The 22,882-nt window shown below is 38.4% G+C and overlaps 1 protein-coding gene across 1 annotated transcript in view; it reads left to right on the forward strand.

The window, feature by feature from the left end:
- Nucleotides 1-22,882, forward strand: part of LRP1B (LDL receptor related protein 1B) — a 714,787-nt gene that overhangs the window by 361,118 nt on the left and 330,787 nt on the right. The window lies entirely within an intron of this gene.

Below are 22,882 nucleotides of genomic sequence, written 5' to 3' on the forward strand. Positions count from 1 at the left end.
CAACAGTTGATCAAGAACCTTCTGGATGTGGAGGAGATGAGGGTGGTACTGAGATGAAGGAAACTTGTGGATCCAGGCAGGAAAACACCTAAGAGAGAAGGAGAGCACTGTGCTTCCCAAAATCACAGAGCTCAAATAGGGAATTTTCTTCCTGATACATCTTTATTCCTCCTGGGTGTTCTCCTCCTGTTTGCTCTGGACAGATTTTCCAGTGGGCAGGAAATAACCTGGAGCTGATGGATGAGTAGGGCTGGTCAGAACCTTTGAAAGCACATTTAATGTTGCCTGGAATAAACAGACAAGCCATTATAAAACAGCATCAAAATTGTTTTTACCTCAATCCATATATGCTTTTTTTAAAAAGAGATATGTGTCACCAGCTGAAGTGTAATTTACCTTCAGCATATCATGCAAAAAACTTCTCTAGTCTCCTCAGAGAGTCATCTAAATACGGATGTTTTCAAGGGAAAAAAGAGCATCAATCCAAAACACTGCAGGATAAAGCCTTTTACATCTATTCTGATGTTTATTAGTATTCATAATATTAACTCACATTTCTTGTCAAAAATGTCTTTCAAAAATATGTTTGTGTTAAAAATTGTGGGCACTTGATCTGTTTAATCTCAGGGATGTTCTGGAAAACATGGAAAGGCCTAATTGTTCTGTGTGAAATGGAGTCCTTGGCACATGATGCCTCTTGTACTGGCTGTGGTATTGGCTGTGTTTTCCTTATTTCCCTTCCCAATTTCCTGTATAGATGGCTGCTCAAGCATTGGAAGTTTTCTGTGACAGAGGAATACCTGACTTGATAGAGGAGATCTGACTGTGTAGTTTGAACTCCTGGGCACTAAGGTAATAACGATTACCTTATAATAATTATGGCTAATCACTCCAGAGGCAATTATTAGGCAGTTAAGTGTGTGCGTAAGGGAAAACCTGTGGTTGTTCCATGGAGCCAGGATCAATGAACCTGTAAGAGGCCTTAGGATGGAATACAAACAACCTGGCTGTTCACAACACTCAACAGGCCCTTCAGTGACAAAATACACTACCAAGAGTAGGGAAAAGGCTGCCTCCTGTGTCTCAGTGAAAAACAAAAGAGTTTCTAAGAGTTTTGATTGATCTGCAAAATGAAAGAAAGTTCAAGGAGGGGAAAACATATCATGGACTGCACAAAAATTTTAACAGTGTTCAGCACTTCAGTGAGAATAAGCAGAAGTTAAGGAAGAGATTTTAAAAGAATGGCTTAAATGTTTGCTTTTTCTCCTTGCTTTAGCAGTTTGTGTAATAAGAATCAATGGCTATTTGCCTTTTAAGTCCCCATAATCTCTTGGTGGAATGAAAATTTGAGAATATGTTTCCCTAGCACAGTCAAATGCTTTGTGGATTTATATTGATGAAGATCTGTAGCCTCTTTGCAGCAGTGATATGTGCTTTTAATCCATCCATCTTTCAGCCATGACAAAAAGTGGCTGTTCTCGTTTTAATCATAAAGTTAACTTCAAAAAGGAGATGTCAGTAAGTAAAATAAAGTGATTTTCATCTTTTAATATCACTACAAACCCATTTTTTATTGATAGGTGCCAGAAGAAATTGCAATCATTCCTCATGGCTTTAAAGCAATAAGGACTTTACTCTGAGCACATTAAATCTGCACCAGTGGCTTTAAGAAGGTGGCAATTACCATGTGGCTTTTGTTCCTCACAGCCAGGGAATGATCAAGTCCATAAGTACAGGATTTAGGTACTTTAATCATCGCCAGGAATACCTAAATCTATTAATCATTTTGTTGTTGTTTGACTAATGTTCCGTGGTTGGGCTTAATTTGCCAGTGCATTCATTTGTTGCTTGTTATTTTGTCGTTGAGTTATAATTTCATTATTCTCTGACCTTCTTTGTCCTCTGCTCCTGCAATTGCAGTGTAAGGGTGGTTGATGCCATTTGGATAGAATACAAAACAATCCAACTTTTGTTTTCCAGTGAAGCTGCATGGAGCATAAATCCCAGTTAGGCTCAGCTGATTTTCTGCTGTGGTTGCAGCCGTGACTGCTGGCAAAGGACCAAACACAATCCAACCTGGAGGGTGTCTGGGTAGGCAAGGAGCATGGTGAGCTAGGCATCTCCTCCATCATAAATTCACCTAAACTGCAGTTTGTTCAAGTCTGGATTGTTTTAAAACTGATAAGCCAGATATGTTGTATATATGCATATTTTTTTATATTTCTAATGCCTCCGAAGTTATTCACAGCAAAATGAATTGGCTTCTGTTTAACTGCAAAATGTCTGCTGCACCTTTCCTCTTCTAATTTGATACTATAAGTTGAAAATTTAAGATTACTTTTATTTTAAAGCACTTCAAAACTAATACTATGGAATAGTTATTCATACAGTGAGGGAGAACTTTCTGTGCCCTAGTTCCCACTACATAGCGAAAAGCTGATGTAACATTTTGAAAACAGGAATTTAATGCACTTCAAAGAGTTTGAATTCCAATATTCTGAATAGCTCATGGTTACTCTGGTGCATTGATATAATTTTTACCCACTATTCATGTTTTACACTAGTGTTAAGCCAGACATACTGCATAGTCTGCCTCAGAGGGCTTCCACTTGAGCTGCAAATTAAATATCGTGAGCATTCATATATCATCATGTGTATCTAAACCCAGACCAAACTATTCAAATCCTTCTACCCACAGCTAATATTACAATAACAATTAATAAGATAATGCATCTAACACTCGTGTAATAAACCTTTCTTTGAGATAATGGGACAGTGTAGTAAAAAAGAAATATCAGAACCTTTCTCCTCTGAGGGATTTTGTATTATTCATATTGGAATCACAGGAGAGATGAGGAGATGAGAGAGACTGTCCTTCCCTGCCCTGATAGCCTCCAAGATAACACATTTTTATGATTACAGGACTCACCTGTTCACCAAGGTTAATAGTGGTTTCAAACAGTGGCTTCTCTTTGGTATGTCCTGTACTGCAGCAGGATAATAACCTGTTAATAAATAGCTTTTCCTGATATCTCTGCCTGGGCTTAAAGGCTTAAACAGAGCCTCCATCCCCAACAGGAACAGAGAGCTGTGCCTCTCTTACCCTGTGCTCTCACTAGTGGCCAAGGCATTGACTCCATGCCTTAAAACCTCTATAGATTTGGATTCAGCTCCGGGCCTGTCAAGGGGGATGATTATTATGGTTGTTAGTTTACTGCCTTCTCCATCTGTGCATCAACTGCGGGGAGATCCTCCCAAACAAAAACAAATCTGGTGGCTGCGTGGAAATTTCCAGCAGCTGTGTCCTACATAGGTGGGGTTTTATGTGTGCCACTGCTGAGAGCTCTGCAAAATCCACCACCTCTGAGACCCTCTCCTGGCTCAGGGGCATTGGGAGTGTGATCTCTTAAAGAGAAAATTAACAGTGAAAGAGGAATGTTTGCTTTTAACAGCTCTTCTTTTATCTTCTTTCCAGGGCCTGTTTTTTGCTTTATTTCATTCATGTAATGGCAGGAGTAGGAATGTTGATGTGCTAATGCAGATCCAAAGTATGTAGTGTAGGAACACTTCACTTATTGATACAGTGGCAGGCGGTTTGTGTCTGATTCAGTGCATGTTGCACAATTTGGTTCCTAAAAGCTGTGTAAAAGCTGTGTACAGGGTGTTCTGTGCAGCATGGAGGGCAGTTTGGTGCCTTGCATCAATGGCCTTGCTTGTTGAAAGGCCACCAAAACGTTCCTGTTCCTCAGTGGCAGCGGGACAAAGGGAGAGACACTGAAGGTGAGATGCCGAGAGGATGAGGGGAAATGGAGAGGGATGGTCATGGCAGAGGCCTTGGAGTGACCCAGAGCTGGGCCTGGCACTGCTCTGCCTCCCTCACAAGGGCTCTGGACGTGTCAGGAACAGACTGGAGCTCCGTGGCTCAGGTTAGGGAAGCACTTGGTTCCTCTGGTGTTTTATCCCAAAGTCCAGGTGTGCTGCTTTCATCGTGTGCCTTGTTCTGTGAACTGGTACTAAGTGCCCTATTTTACTTTATCCTGAGCTGCTACTACGAGCACCAGGGCTGCTGTAACAAATTCCTTCCATCCCAGATATGGATGCATTTCAGTTTGAGGATGACTCTTGGATAGCTCGCAATTACTTTATGATCCTTTTGCATGGAAGATTACTACTATTCAGTGCTGACCTGAATATTTTTCTTATGTGTTAATACAACTGTTTGGCACTTTGAAGCAAAATTGAGGAATAAAAAAGCATAACCTCCCACACCAAGTAGCTGCAGTATGAAGTGGTTTTAAGAAACAGTTGTGAAATTCTAATGTCCTGCTCCTAACTTTTGATGTTTAGGAGGCTGATGCATCGCTCCTGTGCCCAGCCATAAGATTTGTGTGGTAGAGGAACTGCTGTTCTCCTCTTGGCAGCCCTTGGCACACATGGGAGGGAGGAAAGCTCAGCACAGAGGACTCTCAGGTAGCTGCACCTTCCCTTCAATGGTTTCTGAACAGTCTCTTCAGTCCTCATGCATTTTCCCAAAACACATTTAAATCTTATGCATGGAAATCAAATAGAAAAGAAATTACTTTCATTATGTTGGTTTTATTTGTTTTCTGACTTAGTCCAATGCTGAGGATTATTATAGACAAAATAAATTGCACGTTAGAAGCAGTACAACAAAGGTATGTACAGTTTCAATGGAAAGAAGTCAATATCAGCAAAAGTGCATAAATATGAGAGAAGCTCAACTGTGCATATTAAGAAGACAATAAATTAAAGTAGGCCATTTTTACAGTTTTTAAACAAAATTGTTATTCATTACTGCACCGTCTGTGCTTTTGTCCCTTCTTCTGCATTCTCCACCTACTCCTTGGTATTGATTTGAGGAATAATAATAATAATAACAATCCACAAAAGAGGGATTCATAGTTTATGATAACAATTCACATGTTTCTCTAAAGAAACTGCACCCTTCTAGAGTCCAACTACCCCTGCCTGAAGGTGGAAACAGACTTCTTGATCTTACACTGTGTTGGACTGTGTAATAAACGTAGCAGAGAGCAACCAAGGCACTGAAAACAGCCACCATCCACTCCACATTCAGATTTCCTGACTTTTTTATTCCTTTTTTTACAGAAGCGCTCACAAATTATCAAATGCATTGTTGTAAACATAAGCGCATTATTGCCATGGACAAGGTGTACTGAAAAATCTATATTGCAAGGAATCTAAATTGTGCTGAATATCCAAAGACATTCAGTAGCTACTTCAACACTTCCTGCTGGGTTTTTTATGTACTTCAGGGAAGTAATTTGGGATGCTTGAGTCACCAAAATTTAAGGTGACATGACAACCCAGAGAAGCATTTCAGTCTCTCAGAGACACTTATGTGCTGTAAGAAGAGCAGTTAAACAACTGAAAATCTGCGTGTTGATTTTGTCAATCTCCCTTACTGTTTGCTTCCATAAAAAGAACTGGACAATTCCATATTTCACACTCTTTGCCCCTGAGTGACCAGCACAGTTGTGCTGTTGGCTGTGGAGCAGTGGAGCCAGCAGGAAGGGTGACCTTGGGGGTGACCCCTGCAGCACGAAGGGGAGAGCAAATGGAGAATGAGCTGCTCAAATATTCCATACTGCACAGAATTAGAATCCAGTTTAATGATGTTCCATTTCCTCGTGTCCACCTCGACACTTGCTCATCATATCAGATGTGCTTTCTTTAAGGCCGGGCTGCAGGGTCTTTTCTGTTGCAACTTCTGACAGTTTTTACTACAAAGCTGGAACTCCAGAAGGGAAATCAAACCTGTTTCAGTTTTCCTTCTATATGGAAAAACTTGCAGTCTGCCACTCATGCTAAGGGAAACTCCTGGGAGTGGGGCACAGACAGGAGTGAAGTGCACTATCAAGAGCATTCCTCGGAACATGCCCGTGTTTTTGAACAGAGAGTTATTACCAGAGTGTCTGTGCTGAGTTTGTTTAATAAAAGAGGAGGTTTTTCCAGTCCATGACCTCTAGCCTTGAGCTGGACATGATCCAGGTATTGCTTCCACACTTCCAGGCAGTGCCTACTGGGTGCCAACTGTCTAGTCATTCTGCTTTGGAGTTTCTTGGCCATACTGCAAAACCTTGGTGAATAATACTTTTCTTCACAAGGAAAAAAACCTTGTAAAACCTCGTGGTTTATGTTTTCCAGTTGGTTGCAGAGCAGATTTGCCTACTTAGACCACAAGCAAATGCCAGTCTGTCTCCTGACCATCCATTTGATCTGTTTCTTGTCCTGTTCAGAAGTGACTTGCTTTAGCCAGGAATTTGTGCATGTTCAGAAGTAAATCCAATACACAGAGCTGGTTTTAAGGGAAGGTTTCAGGGTTTTTTCCACAGCACTGCCCAGCACCACTTAGTATTACAAGAATTCCTCAAGTATTCTGTCCGTGAAAATAAATTGCTGACAATGGAAGCTTACAAGTGCCAGTAATAGCAGTAAATTATTGTAAGAAAGGCAGCAAATATGTATTTAACATAGATTTCATGTCAAAATTCAGACTGGGTTTATGTACTTTGGTTGTGGATGAAAGGCTGAGACACCTACCATAATCTTCATTTAAATTTTATATTCATTCCTGTTGTAATAAATAAATATTACACAGGACAGTAAGCAAAAAATAAATGTCCTACATAAAAATGTTCCTCTTTAGCTTCTCAGGTTTTTGGATTCAGGGATTTTTGGGTTTTGTTGTTTTTATTTTTAGTTTTGTATGTATGATTTTTGTGGTTTTTTTCCCCCTAAATGACAGTTATAGGTATTTAAACTAAATTTAGTTCATTTCCCCAGCTGAAACAGTTACATTTTTTTCCAAGTATTCCATGGTCAAAAATGTGTGCATTCTAGTTATTTAACTTATTAAGGATGCAAAGGGAAATAATAAAGAAATTTCCTTTGAATTAATACATTAAAATAGCATTCTGTCTTCTTTCCTTTCCTTAGGCTTTATAGTTTAGCCATGCATTGATTAAAAAATATATATATATATGCACAGGAAGACTCCATGGGACAAAAATGAAATCTGTAATGATCTCAATTATTCTTAAATTTTATCAGAAATTAAATTAAAATTCATGGAAATCGGTGTATATCAGTGGATTTCAGTGAGATTATCACAGATGGAGATTTATTATATTATCTGTATTTATTACTGTAATATTCAGTTGATTGTGTTTGCCACTTTTCTTTAGATTCTTGACAGAATTCCAAATTCTGTAGGTGGACTAATTATTGAAGCAAATTTAAGTTTATGAAGAAGGAAATACACTTTTTTTCCTAAAGCATATCTGCATTTAAAACAAAAAAGAGACAGCAGGTTCCACTATGCAGAAGTTATTAAGATAATGCTATTTATTCACTAATTGCATAGTCTAGAGACATCGGCAGTGCACAAGGTCATGTTAATGTTCTGAGGGTGCTTTTTGAGGTTTCAGAAAGGTTTCTGCTTTATGTTAGAATGGTTTTGAGCTCTCAGTTTTTCCTCTCAGCAAAAAGAACCCCATAGTGATACCCTAAAACACCCAAGTGCTGAGTGGATCATTCTCACTGGTACCATCACTGGGTGGATGGAGATGACAGCCAGACCACAGTTTCAAGCCACAGCTGAAAGGGCATCATGACAATATTTTTATTTTGATTTTAGAAATAAAGAGGAAAACCAAAAGAGTTTTAGTGTTTTTTTATGAAATCTGCTGCTTCACAGGGAAATGAACTGAAATTTCAAAGCACCTAAAGCATGTAGTTATAGGTTCTCTCCCTTATGATTATGGCACTGTAAAAGTAGTGCATTTGCTGACTTTCTCTTCAATTGGTGCCAATGGAATTAATCACTGGGTTAATTCTAACCCCACTTTTGCTGACTCTCCCAAACTGTGCTGTCATATATTACTACAGCAATTTATACAGGCTGACAGTTTTATCCTCCTGAGGTTGAAATTTTAAAAATGCGATATTATTTATACGAACGTGTTAAGTGACAAGAGAATTCACTAAATATAAAAGCATGTGCCAAAATTCCTCAGAGCTTTCCCTGCCTAAGTGACCAGATAGTGAGATTTTATGTGTTGTTTCAGCCAGTTAGACAACTTGTCTCCATAAATCTCCTCAGCATCCAGCCAGGTGATAAAATTTGTGTCAGACACAACTGTGCTGTTTATCATTTCATGTGCAAGTTTGTACACATTCCCACTCCTCCCCACTGCTATTAGATCTAAGTAGACAAGTATGATCGATGTATCCTGTGCAAGAGAGCTGATCAATATATCTTCCCTTCCTAGAAAATAAAGATTTCAGGTTAACAAGTTGGTGGAATTCCAGTGATCTTCATTTTTGGGTAGACTGGGTAGAATTGGGTAGAATTTCCCAAGAGGACAGAGTAATATTCAGAGATTATTAGTATGGTTTTCCCTGGTGAATGAAGTATCAATTAATATAAACTTTGCCAAGATGTTTTTGTCAAAATGTGTCCTCCTCTTTTTATAAAAGGCTCCAAGGACACCCCAGGAAGTTTTTTTGGGATTTGTACGTATGAACAAAAATAGAAGGAAATCTTTGTTTAGGAATAGGAGAAGTTTGCTTATCTCCCCTTTCAATGGAGAATAGTTTTCCCCTTCTTGACACCAAAACTTTGTGGATTGTGTCCAAATTGGGAAAAAAAAAAAAAAAAAAAAAAAAAAGAAAGAAAATAAAAAGGCTCTGCATATCTAGAGCTTTATGCTTTTCATGTACTCAGTGTATTTTACACCACAGGTGTTGGTCTAGGAAACAGAGACCAGGAGCTTCCCCATATGGGCAGTTGTGTCTCATTGCAGAAGTTAAGCCAGAGGTCTCAGGAGATCACTCCTTCTCCGTTATTGATTCTAAGTAGACAGATCAAGATGAACAGAAAACTTCTTCATTAATTGTCAGAGATTTACCTTGAGCGTCCCTAAAGCGACACAATAGCATTTTCTTTAAGACTAAAACGCTGCTCATCTACAAAAAAAAAAATAAAAAAAAAATAGATTAATTCTTTATCAGTTGAATCTTGGAATGTTTAACAGTGCCATCTGGTGACCTCTGCCATAACGACAGCGGTGGCACTTGGAGCATCCTGCTTGTGGGGTCTGCACAAGCTCTGCTTGGGGACAGCCTGAGACATTTGGTATTTCTGTTTGTCTCCCTTCACTCTGCAGCTTCCAAAACTGAGATAAGCTGATTCATGCATCTTATTTTTCTCCTAATAATAATAACACAGTAATAATTGGAATAATATCCATGTGATGTTTTATGGTTATACATCTACCTGTGGGATGGCATGTGTGACTGTAGCTGTGTAACTAGACATTGGCATAATTAATACTTCCTTTTTGAAAGATTCCTATGAACTTGCATCATCTAAAGGCAAATACCTTAAATCTCTGGTGAGGACCCCATTTACAGAGAAGGACATTAACCGTGACAGTTTCCCTTCTTTTATTATCCAAATTGATTTTTAATAATATTGTTTATAGTAAAACTCATACACTTATTTATAGCAAAAGTCTTAACCTCCCCTCAGGGATATGATAGACATAATCTATATTCTTAATCCTTCCATGTTTTGTGCAATGACATTTGAAATATGGCAGGACAGGGGCTCCCTAAGAATGAGTTGTATGGATCCCAATTTTGATCTCTGGAAAGTACTTGCAGTAAAACAAGCTATTAAAACTATTTTTAAAATTTTGTTTTAAAAATTAAATTTGCATTTGAATTAAACTTTTGAAAAGGTTTTTGGAAGAGTAGCAGTATAAAATGTTATTAATGTTTTTTCTTCATGACTACAAAATCAGTGCAAGAATACTCCTCCCTGCAGAACAAGGAGGAAGAAAATTAAACAGTTCATGTAGTTTAGATATTTTTCCTAAAGCATTTTCTAAGTATAATACAGGGAAGCTCTTCATTGACTGCAGGGGTGGTGGGAGTACCTTTGGACAGACATGGAACACCCTCTGAGCTCTGGGACACCTGGCACCCATTTGTGCCCACAAGGAATAGATACAGATGAACAGAAATAGAAAACCCACAAACAGCTTAAAACTTCTACCCATGTCTTCTGCCCCATAAAGAGGCACTTTTGTGCTGTTAACCCAATTAAGGGAAAAATGAAAAATGGAAAACCAGACCCATTTTATCCCATCTCTTCTGGTGATAATCTTTCTTCATTTTCTAATGTCAATTGACTCATCCCTAAGTAATGATTGCATATCCTGATCGCTCCTTTCTTTGTCACACATTATTCCAAACTCAACTTTGGCAAGCCATTTCTTTTCTGAGCGTCAGATGGGATGTGCAGATCAGAGATTGTGGCAGTGTTTGCATCTGCACTTGGCTGCTGCCCCGCCAAGTGCCTCATGTGAAAACACCGTGTTCCTGTGCATGGACAGGAATGCTGTGTGTGCCTGAGCTTTGTAGAGCTCTCAAGCATTGTAGCATCTGCTGTGTTGAGCTGAATTTAAAAAAAATAGTACATTTTCTTTCCTGGAAAACAGAGATTGGTAACAGACTAGGACTAAATGAATGGTTTTGGCGGTTTTTAATTAAAATTTCAGGTTTTACTGAGCAATATGAAAGGGATGGTGAATTTTAATCACATTTTCAGAACATGTTGTCCTGAGATGTACAGAATTTTAGGAGAAGACCCCCTTCTTTAACTGAAGTGTTCAAATTATTTCATCAGGAAGCACGAGACACTCTTTCAAAATCCGTCTTCTTGAGTCAATGTGAACTTTTCCATGAATTTCTTAACACTGTTTACTAGACCATCATTCTGGGAAGTATTTTGAGTAGGCAGCTCTTAATATCTGTTGGCACTGATTTATCCTTAAAATACTTCGATATGAGATATCCTTCAGTGACAAACTGGAGCCTAGGTTTGTATCTCTGGAGGATAAGTACTGAGTTCTAGAGAAATTATCTTTTTATCTTTTGGGTAAGACATATTTGACTTGTAAAGTAGAAAATCCTAGCCAAGACTTGTCCTGGTGAGATGTAATTCCAAGTCAGGCAAGTGGGATCTCTGTTTTCATCTCCCACCAAGTGGATATCAATCAAAGTAGCTGGAAAATGAAAGATTGCTTCTCCCTTGCTGTTTTGATAATAAATGTCTAAATTTGTCCTGAAGTGTTATTGATTAACTTCATTAAAAATGCCCACAATGCAAATAGAATGCTTTGCAAAACTGGGGAAAAATTAGTGTAGGGCTGCCAGTGCTATTGAACAAGGATGATGGAATTATGTGTTTTTAGGTTTAGTGGAGCAAGCTAAGACTCCCCATCCTCAGAAATGATTGTCCATGTTGGAATATTTTAGGGATCTGTAGAAGAATGAGTGAGAGGGATAGGGATTGTTGCTCTGTGTCTTTTCAATGACAAAATTTACAGGGCATCAGTCAAAGCTGATGGGTGACAGTTTTCAGACCAGTCACTACAAGTATTTCTTCAACACATTGGATAAGGAGCCTATAAAATTCCTCTCCAAAGAATGTTGTAAATGGGAGTTTTAATGGGTGCAAGGACAAACTGGATATGGAGAATGGCAGAAGAACTCTCTGAAGGTTAAGGGGATATACAGCAAATACAGAAAAATCTCTGACATGAGATTTAGAGTGTGAGAGGCTGTTCAGGGGAGGTGTCATGGCCTGTTCTTGGTCTTCTCTGTACATCAGACAGTGCCACTGTCAGCAACTGAGCCAGATCCACCATTGGCCAAATGCCTTATTAATGCTGAGCTGGGAAATAGCTGATGGTTCTGCCAAAAATACATAAATCAATACCTGAGAATACATACTTTTGGCTGACCCAGACATTTTCATAATTCCTTTCTTTTCAGTTTGCTCAGGGGGTTTGGTGAAGAAAATAAAATTAATGTTATACAGTCACAGTTGTTTCATTTAAATGTATATACAGGCTTATAGGTTTCACGTGCAGATGTGTATTCATGAATAAATAAAACATATTATTCAGGAGAAAGATACATAATTTGAGATGTGTTTCCTTTTAAGAGTGGTCAGATCTAGGCCTTTTCTGAACCGCTTTTTTGCCTTTTTTTTTGTGGGTTTTTTTGTGAGTTTGTTGGGTTTTTTTCCCAGTTGTTGTTATTATGTTTATTTTATCCTTGGATTAGCAATGCCTTACATTTCTAGAAAGAAAATAGACTCTAGCCTGTATGAATCCTAAAGCTGAGAGTGAAGAGATCCCTCAGCTCAGGGGCAGAGTTTGATCCATAGCAGGAGGAGCAATTATCTGGGTCCCAGAGGATCCTTCAGCCTGTGCTAACGCTGGTGCCTTGTTTTGTACACAGGTCATGAATGCTCTAATGACCACAATTCATGTTGCCATTTAGAGACCAGGAGAGCACGCTGTGCTCCCCCTTGCTCTTACAAGGCTCACTGACACAAACAATCAGGTCAAAATCACAGGATATATGAAGTTGCTTTTATCATATCAGCTCGGCTAACAAGGCAACAATTAAGTGTGTGCAAGCATTTCCATTAGACATACAAGCTTGGCATTTTAAATCTGAGCTGTTAAAACATTTCAGAAGATGAAACACAGTGTTTGCTAGCTTATTAAAAACACAAAGAAATAAAAAAGAAAAAAAAAATCTGTTACAATAAAATGTTTCATGTTGATCAAGCATTCTTTTAAATGAGAGAATGACAAATTTGAAATGTTCTAGGTCCCCAGTCAGTGATTTTAAATGGTGGTACACTGCTTTTTGCAGTAAATATTGTGCAGTAAGTTGCATTCAAACACAAAAGCAAACCTGGGGAACCTGTCAGCTCAAGTTAAGGCAGGGAGGAGTGGCAATGTCCCATGCACAGTGTTCACCCTTCTCTGCAGGGCTGTGAAAGAGTGAGAAGGGCAGGGAGCTCCCTGTGTGCCTCCCAAGGGTCACTCTGCTCCCAGGCTGGGGATGGAGTCATTTGCACACTGATGTGTGATCCCAGCCTGCTCAGGGGATGTAGTTTAGGACTAGCTCAGGTGGGCTCATGTCTCTGTGGGATGTCCAGTCTCATCCCTGCAGCTCCCACTGGTTGTCCCAACATTCTGGTATTAGGGAAGCTCCTAGACATGAATCCAGCATGGTACTCACCAGAAATTTGTACATCAGTTTATAGCTTTCTCTTTTATTTATTTTTTTTTCTCTATTTCCTGCAATAACTGTGTTATTTACAAAATCAGTGCAGAACTTGATAGCTGGTTCAGATTCTGTCATTATAATATTGTTATCCCAACCTGGAGCACTGGAACTGTAATTCAGCAATTCCACATTCTTCCTTCTTACTTATTCTAACAGGAGCCCAGCTCTGCTGAGTGTGTAGCTGCATTAATTCCTGAGGGGATTACATGGGACTCTTGTTAACAACTTAGAAAACAGCACATACTGAAGAGGTCTGGGAGCTGGTCATCATGAAGTGTCTTTTCTAGAAAGTAACGTTTATGTAAATAGGAAAAACAAACAAACAAAAATTAAAACAAAAAACCAGTCTTGGAAAGTTTTAATAAAGTGCAATGCAAAACATTAATTAGTGAATGCATCAAGGGTAGGACCAGGAGGGACTTCAGTGGATAAAGATATTGATGACAGATGGGTTTTCTAAAGAAATTCAGTGACAAAAAGGGTGCCTTCAGACAATGTGGTTTTTTTCTGTGTTTTATTTCCAAGGAGAACAATGCAGTAGCACACTAAAGTTTGCTAATGGCATTAAGCAGTTGAGAGAAGCTGGTTCAAAGGAAATTTCAGTGTTCCAAATTACACAGTGAGATTAAGGGAATTCACAGAGATGTAATCAAGATGCAGTATAAATTAATTCTGGAAATAAAACAGGAATGGAACTACAGCAAGGGTATAAAGTCATCATGTAAGTATCTGCATTCTGTAGCATCAAACATGTGAGCCTGAGGGATTTGTTGGCTTCTTTCTTCTTCCCCACACTCCTTTAGAAAGAGAACAATCCCAGATATATAAAACACTGAGACACAGAGGCCAAAACTTGAGATCTTGAAAGGTTTGCTCTAAAAGTGTTCCCTTGATCCAAGAGTGTTTGCTTCTTCGTACTTTTAAGCTACTGGTGAAGTGTTTCAACTTCAATTTTGGAACCAGCCCAGGCTGAGGACCAGCCCCTGCTCATGAATTGACTGGAAATGAAAGTGCAGGAGCTGGGTCATCAGTGTTAAAGAAACTAAATAAAAATAAAAACTCTGTCAAAGCACAAGTTGTGGAGGAACAGAGATCAGAGACAATTGTTTTCCTTTAAGCTATTTATTCATCCCTATGGATGACTGCAGGACATACAGACTAGGATTTTTTCAAGAATTAGAAAGAATGGCAAGGAATGCACAGTTTTTAGTGCACAGAGGGTTGAGAAGAACTCCACTAAGTAAGTTTTTTCCCTATTTATTTAAATATATACATGTCATTTTCTATGAAGGAATGAACCTAAAAGAATTGAGTACCAGGTTCCAGCACAGGTTATTTGAATGGCTGGAACATAAGTGCCCTGGCTGGCCTCTAATTTTGGCAAATAAAGAAGATCAATTACTTTGCTCTGTGGTGTTCATTAAAACATTTAACAAAAAAACCTGCTTTGTAGTGACCACACCTGTTAATATTTTATTGTCCCATCATTTTTTTGTCACAATATATGGCACACATGCGTCATAGATCTCCCAGTTGATATATGTCCCCATCCATTTGCTGTGTCACATAAATCTCCTCAGATAGTGAGAGTGATATAATATTTTAAAGAACTGACAGAACCAGTTCATCCAGAAATGTTTATTTTTTTTATTTTCTTTTTCTTTTGTGTTGTTGAGGAGATTCAGTGAAATTAAGAGTGGAAAGTTTGTTGGTAGGTCAAAATTTTGTTTTTTTTAAGGGGAGAAAGCCATTGATGACCCTGCACATAATTCACCTTGACATTAAAATCATTGTATGTAGATAATCTGTCAATGGAAGCAATACAGCCTGATGTGCTCATAGTTCTGGAACAGAAACTGTGCTCAACCTGAAACTTCTCAGGGCAAACATAAGAGAATCAAATAGACGGTATTCTAGAGAGCACTGTATGATGAAGCTGAGGAGAACATTGCCAGCCTGAAGATTTCTGAGGTTTCTGATGAAATACCAAGCCAGACCTTTGAGCAGAGAGTAAGAAAGCCTCAGACAGCTCCTCTCTCCACCTCTGAATGCAGAAATTTTCCAGGCTAATGATTTGACCTTTATGTTGTGTAAGAGGAGCCCATAATTTTTCAGGAGTGCACAATATAAATGAAATGTGATCTTCTTTACAAAGTAGTATTTGGTCACCAGAACTCTCTTGAGAGCTTTTTTGTATTAAAAACATATTACAGGGGAAATACAGTTGAAATCTGCGAGTGGATGTGTATGAGGTTAAGAATTTTGCTTCCTTTATTCCAGTGGAACATACCCATCGGATTTTAATGCTTTCAACAGTTAGCACTTTACCTGCTGAATTATACATGCATTGCAAGTGCTCACTGGCTTTCAATTCTAGCAGGGTCCATTGTGTCCTCCAAGAAAATAAAAATAAAAAAAATTCTGTTTATCAGTACAAAATTTTCATCTGCACTACTTTTTGTTTATTTTTCATTTCTCCTTTTATTTGCATTTCAAATACACAACACCTTTGCCTGTTTTATTTTATGATTCCAGCCTTTCTTAATTGACCTTTTCACCATGTTTGGATTTGGCAGGTTTTTACTGCTCATGCTTCTAGCAGTGCTGGGAATTTCAGTGCACTCAGCCATTGCCGTGCGTTTCTTAAAATTATTGAATCTGGCCTTTTTGGAAGAAAAGGCTGGGAATTCATCACCTTGCTGAATAACTCATGAAATAGTTAAAATAACCAATTTACTTGTTGTGCCACCAGCCAGGTGACACAGCAGCATTGCTTCCCAGTGTAAATCTGCAACAGATCTTCAAATTTTATGAGATTTAGGAGACGATTAGATCTCAGCTAAAAGAAATCAGCTGACTTTATCTTTCACTTAAAAAACATCCAGAGAATCTGCCTTAACTGTGGAGTTTCAAAATTTTTCTCTCTTGTTAAGGTTTAGCTCCACTGGAAGTTCTGATTTGGAAAATAGCTTTATATATTTTCATGGCAGATTTTGTCGTTATGCCAAAAATTTGCAAAATTTAAGGCACAGTTATTTTAAGTGCATATAGTAAATATTTTATCTGAACCAAGAGAGCCATAAATTAACACCTTTTGGTTGTTTTTAAGAGCAGAGTCACCCCTGTGCAGCTGGTGTCTGGCCACAGACAGCTCTACAGCATCTGTGTTTTCATTTACTGAGAGGGAATTCTCACTCCCAGCTTCAGCTCACAGTGTAGCTCAGGGTTTTGCCAAATCATTCACACATAGTTCAGACATTCCAAAGGCTTTAGCATGCAATAGAAAAGTAATCCACGGGCTAATATAACAAACAAAGTGATGAGGCAGGTCGTGCACTGTCACCACCATTAGCCTGCTAAGTGTGGCCAGGTTCAAAAGCCACGACTTTAAATTGCGAGCCTTGGCTTGCTCTGCAAGCAATCCCTCCCTCTCCTTCGGATCCGCTTCCAGTTGCCAATTCCATCCTTTAATGTGAGGAGGAATAAACGCTTGAAGTTGCTGTTGTGTCCAGGATGTTCGTGACTTCAGAATCCTTTAAAGGGCTGTTGACCCTATTGAGGTTTTTAGCTTTGCAGAAATTCAAGTGGAGCAATTTAGATGCTCGAGGAATGTGGTTAATTAGAAGTTTTTTCCTGCCTGACCTAAGTGGATCGAACTGTGGAATTGCTGATATAAACAAGTTACTGGATAACACACAAAGGTTATTTAAATTGTTGATCAGGGAATCAAACAAGTGTAAGAAATAATGCAAGTTAGAAATACAGGCACCATTTGTACTGAGTGGCATAAAGAGAAATGAATCACTTGGATACCAAATAAATATTAGACACCTTTGTACATCAGTAATTATAGGTCAGAAGCATCAGATACATAAAATCACAAAGATCAACATGCATTGCTTGCTCTCTTGGAGTGTATATGAGTGAGGTTTGGGGGTTTTTAGGGTTTTTTTTTTCCTGGAACTGGCTGAAAATTTCTAAGGCCCAAGGCTCAGTCACACATTTGTTAAATGAGCAATCAGCCTGAGAGATTTCCTCTGTCTTTACTAGACACTCAAGTAGAGTCTCACAGAAATATTTCTGTATTTTTTTCTCATTTCAGCTTTTGGCTGGACCGGTTAAGTATTGATTGTTGTAGAGTACAAAGGCTGTCCCAGCCTGGAAAGGTAGACTTGCTTATTTGTAGAGAAATGCCACTTTCTTTCAGTCTCTTCTATCTCAAAGGCTTCTACTTCAGATTTGCTCCAGTATTTCCTTCTGTACCATTTTCTGCCAGTTAAAATGTTCAGCAGGCAGCGATAGGTAGGTACAACATTTCTCCTCCAGATCCACAGGAGCTTTAGCAGCTAATACTCCCCTGGGCTGTCTCAGCGTGTCAGATCTGATAACTATTACTTTTCAGCAAATATCTACAATTCCTGTACATAATTGCATTACTAACATTATTATTACTTTGCAGTAAGCAAAGAAAACAGAGGTGCAGAGGTAAACAGCACTTACAGACTGGTGCCTGCCTCCAAGTTGTGCTGCCTCTTGTTCTCACCACAGGAAAGTGACTTTCATCTCATGTTTGCTTTGCATTTGGTGCTGGATCTGCAGTGTAACTGGAAGTCTTAATAGTTATGGTGCAGGTGGTTTTGTGGCTATTCCCTTAATCCTTTTTTTTGCTCAGGACATGGCTAAATTATCCTTACAATTAAAAGGAAAAATAATAATAATAAAAAAAGGATTAGTCACATTCCTGATAGTACTATTGATCTGTAGCTAGTACACCTGGCACAGCCATCAGTTGGAGATGTTCACTGGCCTCTGGCTGTCATTTCCTGGGAAGATAAACTGGAGGAAAGATGACTCTGAACATGTCTTGTTGGCAGTATATTTTCCTAAGCATTTGCTCCTGGCAATTTTCAGAAAGAGGACACAGCCCTGATAGATTTTGTGACTGTGCCAATATGGGACTACATACATCTCCCCCAGCTACTTTCCTCCATTTTTTCAGTACTTTTTGTTTTTCTTATTTTACAAACAGATGATTTTTGTACAGGAGTGTCATGGAGCAGATGAGAACCCTCTGTCCCATGGACATCTTAGATATCAGGATGTACTGGGGACTATTGGGAAAAGCTTTCTTTCCCTTCCCTGATAGATTCTGCCTCTCCTGATTATCACTGCACGTTCCATGTTTCACAGGAGCTATAAACCGGGTCATTTCTTGTTTGTACCAGAAGTAATCAATCTGTTATGCCAAGGAGGCAACTTTCCCAAGGTCCTCTATCAGCCTGGATAGAGTTTCTTCTTTATATCTTTCTTTAGCTTTCAACAGAGCCTTACCTGTCCCTGGCAAATGACTGGAATGAAACCTTATAAAAAGACCAGGCTCTAAACTGGGATAAATGAGTAACACAACTAATAGAAGTTTTAAGTTCCTGGCATTTTTGTTTGGTTGCTGGAAGTAGAGTTGGGCTGTATTTTTTTTTCCCTGTCAATATTCCAAATATTACCAAAGAGTCGCTCTGCAGTGTTTTCAGCCCTCTCCCAGGTGCTGAAGTCCTTGCTACAGTTCTTTTCCATTAAGAGTATCCTTTAACTTCTCTACCTTTTTACAATGAAAAATATTTTTGTCAGCAGTAATTTCATTACTAGTCACTTTGTCCTGATTTGTCTTACTATTGTGAGACAAATGGACTTCATAATCTGTCTAGACAGTCTGGTTGTTACTTTAACAGATGTTTGATCTCCAAAAGCAAGACATCCCTCTGCTGTTTTCTAGAAACCTTTCAGACACAGCATTAATTCATTTTTATGTGTCCAGCCTTTGTTTTAAATCATATTTTTCATTTTTTCTGAGACATCTGTGAGCTATGAAAGTACTTGCACTGTTTGTTCCATCATGGATCATCAGGAGGAGCAGTTCCTTGCTCCTTCCCTTGGACACTGAATTCCATTGCAACATTTACATTCCACCTTTTACTTTGAAGCTATTACCTGGATCCAGGGTCTTTAAAGTTTTGTTGTTGTTGTTTTTTGTTTTTTTCCAGTAGGAATTTAAAAAATACTTTTGTTTGTTTGGGTTTTTTTCTTTTTGTCTGTGTGTGTTTTGGGCTCGTTGGGGTTTTTTCATTAGTTTGTATTTTGGTTTTTACAGAATCCTGTTTAGTCACAGAGAACATCCGAAGCTCTTTTCCCTCAGCCAGGAATTGCAACACAGATGATGTCCCTGGCCCTAGAATTCTGGAACATTCTAAGACCTATCATGCACTCAGGGACCCGAGCACAGAAATCTTACAACCAAAGCAGCTCACTTTTGGATTAGTCAGCATGTAATTCCACTAGAAATAAGCTGCAGACAAGGAATTCTTCAAAGAAATTAGAGAGAAAGATTCAAAACAAGATATTTTTTTTGGAATGCTGGAATGAGTTTCATTCTTGGTGTATACTTACAACAATTTCCCCCCCCACTTCTAATTTTAGTTATAAGGGGGAAAAAAATATTAAAAAAATCCTTGTCTTAATAGAAACAAACAAAAATTTTGCTGAGGTTTCCTTTCTTAACACTGTTTATTCCCTAGAAGGATTTCACTGTTTTTGTCTTTGATGTGTTAGTACATCTTTTTATTTCTTGGTATTTTTCTGTCATGAAAAAAAAAAAGTGTGCCTCCTCATTTCTTTAGTAGGAGCTGTGTATGTGAATATCTTCCTAATTCTTTTGATCAGCGGATAGTTTTGCACAATTTCAGTCATCTAGAAATATTAAAACTGTGTTCCGTTAGTGGATAAATCTATTTTTTTAGTAGTATTAAGATGAGTTCAATTTTGTGGAATTTGTGATTACACAGTTTGGAAAGAAAGATGGTTTCCAGTGTTTTGGTTTGAAAAAGACTGCTAAGAAAGGCAGAAAAGTCCCTTGAAATAGAAAAAAATGTAAATCACCCCTAAATTATTATAATCTTGAAATCAAGGTCCTCTCAGACAAAGATATGGGAATAGAAATTACAGTTCTTTATTAAGGAAATTAAAATTAAATAGTCCAAAATAAACAGCAAAACAACCAAAAAAAACCCAAAAAACAAACAAAAAAAAACCCCTAAAACAATCCACTGGTAGAGTGAGAATACAACCTGACACCCTGTTGGTCAGGGAGTTGGTAGCAGTTTGATTAAATGGTGGCTGCATTTCTCCTGGAGTGTCAGATGTGGTTCTGTTGAAGCAATAATCCTGTAGAAGGATGTAGTTTTCCTCTGGAGATCCAGTGGTGGTGTAGATGGGTGCTGTTTTCCTCTGGGAATGCAGTGGGGAAAGGCAGACTGCAGTGTTCTGAGTCTCTGATTATATCTGGGTAGGAATGCTTGGCACCTCCCCCTGGGTGGAGCATCTTACAATGGCATGATGGAATTTTATCAGTCACAGTGAGACTCAGTGACCCATTAACAGAAGAGATCCCCCTGGAGTTATGAGGGATGGGTGATGGAAGAGATAAAGAACACAGCCACACCTGGTTTTAACAGCTGGTCATAGAATACAGACTTTTGGTTACATCTTGCGTTGCCACCTGTTTTTTTCATACTTCTGTAGTTGTGGTGATTTAATAATTAAAAATAGAGTTAATTAAATATGGGGTAAATCCATTCATTGATAGTTCCTGCTGTACAAGTTGAAAGCTCTCTGAATTTATATAGATGCATTTTTTTCTAAGCTATATACATCTGAATAACCATATCTTTATTTTCCTCCTGTTTTCTATGGTTTCTGGACAAACTAAAGACTTGTGAAATATATGAAAACCAGAAAGAATAATGTCTGCAATAGAGAGGGGCATGTTTTATTGATAGAAAGAGCTGTTTAGGTCCTGGAACTAAACCATTAAATATCACATATATTGTTATCAGAGGATGCTAGCTTTCATTCCTTGTCAGTTCCATATCCTTTTCTGTTCGTAACACAACTCCTTGTTCCTCCCTACCAACCCCAGCTCTGGTTTCTTGCTCATTGAGATTTTCCCCTTTTTTCTTTCATTCAGACTCCATATCTGAGCCTGGTGTTTGACTCTCTTGCCCCTGAGGCTGGAAGAGTACCAGAATAGAAGGAACCCTCAGCAGATGCAGTGATGGATCTGTTTCATATCTTGGTCTCCGATGTCATTGCAGAAAGATTGCACTGTCCACTCTCACACACATAATTTCAGTAGTTCAGATGAGCATAGGTGTGCTAACAAGACTATCTTGACTTTTTAGTGACAAGAATGTTTATAAAAACTCAGTTCTTAAAATAATAGTGAAGAATTGCTTCAGATGCACTAATTTCATATTCATGTCAGGAAATAATTATGGTTCCTGCAGCCATCCAAAACTATGATAGAAACATGATATGGGATCTGTGGTTTCAGACAATTATGTCAGCCTGTAAGTGCTGAGTAACAAATCCCCTAGAGAAACTCAAGCACAACTAGAAACTGCACACAAAGAATTATCTACAGAAATAGTTCACAGGGTGCTTCCAAAGGCAATAATAAAAATATTAAAAAAAAAAACCAAAACAAAACACTGCAATCTTGTTATGAGTAAAAATTAGATCTTAAATCATCTATTAAATTGTTAATTATTTATCCATCTCTTCTTGGGAGTTCAAGTGAGTGTAATTGGTTGGTCCCTAATGAGATTTGTTGAGGATTCACATTTTTTCCTGTTGAGGTGATAAGAATCAAACTAGGAGAGCCTCTGAGTATGTCTGTCAAAGGTGTGTATGCAGATGGGCTAATTCCAGTGGTGCTGGGAAATGTCTGGAAGGGCAGCAGGAGAGGAAAAGAAGGTTGGGAACAGAAGAAGGAACTCAGTGGAGGTCTTCTTTTCTTTTTCTGTTTTGATAAAATGCAGATTAGACACTTACTGTCTGAATTAATGTCTGCTCTCTAAATAGACCGTGTGCCACTGATGGGAGGCTTTCCAGTTTTCCAAAGTATGACCAAGAGAGAAAACTCAAATAAAACTAGATTAACTATTCTGTGGATCAGAGAATGCAAAAGTGCACTTCTACAGAAAAATCAAATGTTACATGAGATGGGAGCTCAAGTCCAAAGTCATTCATAAGAATTCCGTTTATTTTTGGGGATCCTTCTCCTTAGGTCCTCATGCTTTGATCCAGTACCAGGTATCTGTGTGCTGTGCTACAGGAAAAACACCCAACCCAACCAACAACTAGGATTTGAAGCATCTCAGATAAATTTGATTTTCTATTGAATTAGTATGATTTTAACTGAAACAAAATAGTGCTGTTTTAATGAATGTTAAAAACCTAAATTTAGGGGCCTCATGTCTTTCATATTCTGAACTATATGCCTCACAAGTGACAGTCAATAGGGGAATGTTACCTGTGTGTTTCCTTTACCTTTTTTCATTGTTTTCCTTGTCTTCAGCTTTTACTGATTATTTTTTTTATTCAGCTCAATTCTATGATCATTACAGTCACAGTGATTCAGAAGTCTGAAGCAATACTTTCCAATTTCAAGTTTGTACAATAACCACATCTTTATTTCAAATGGGGATTAAAATAAGACATATATTTTCACAAAGACACTGCTGAAATGTGCAGTGTTTGTGTTGTTCTTTGTCAGTTTAACCCCACAGACAAGTGAGGAGGAAGGGCTGGCCATGCCCTCAAAATACCTTAGAAAAGAGACATTCAC

This window comes from Pseudopodoces humilis, chromosome 8 (assembly GCF_049639895.1).
Source record: "Pseudopodoces humilis isolate 2021_Gansu_Grassland_sample_001 chromosome 8, ASM4963989v1, whole genome shotgun sequence".
NCBI classification, from domain to species: domain Eukaryota; kingdom Metazoa; phylum Chordata; class Aves; order Passeriformes; family Paridae; genus Pseudopodoces; species Pseudopodoces humilis.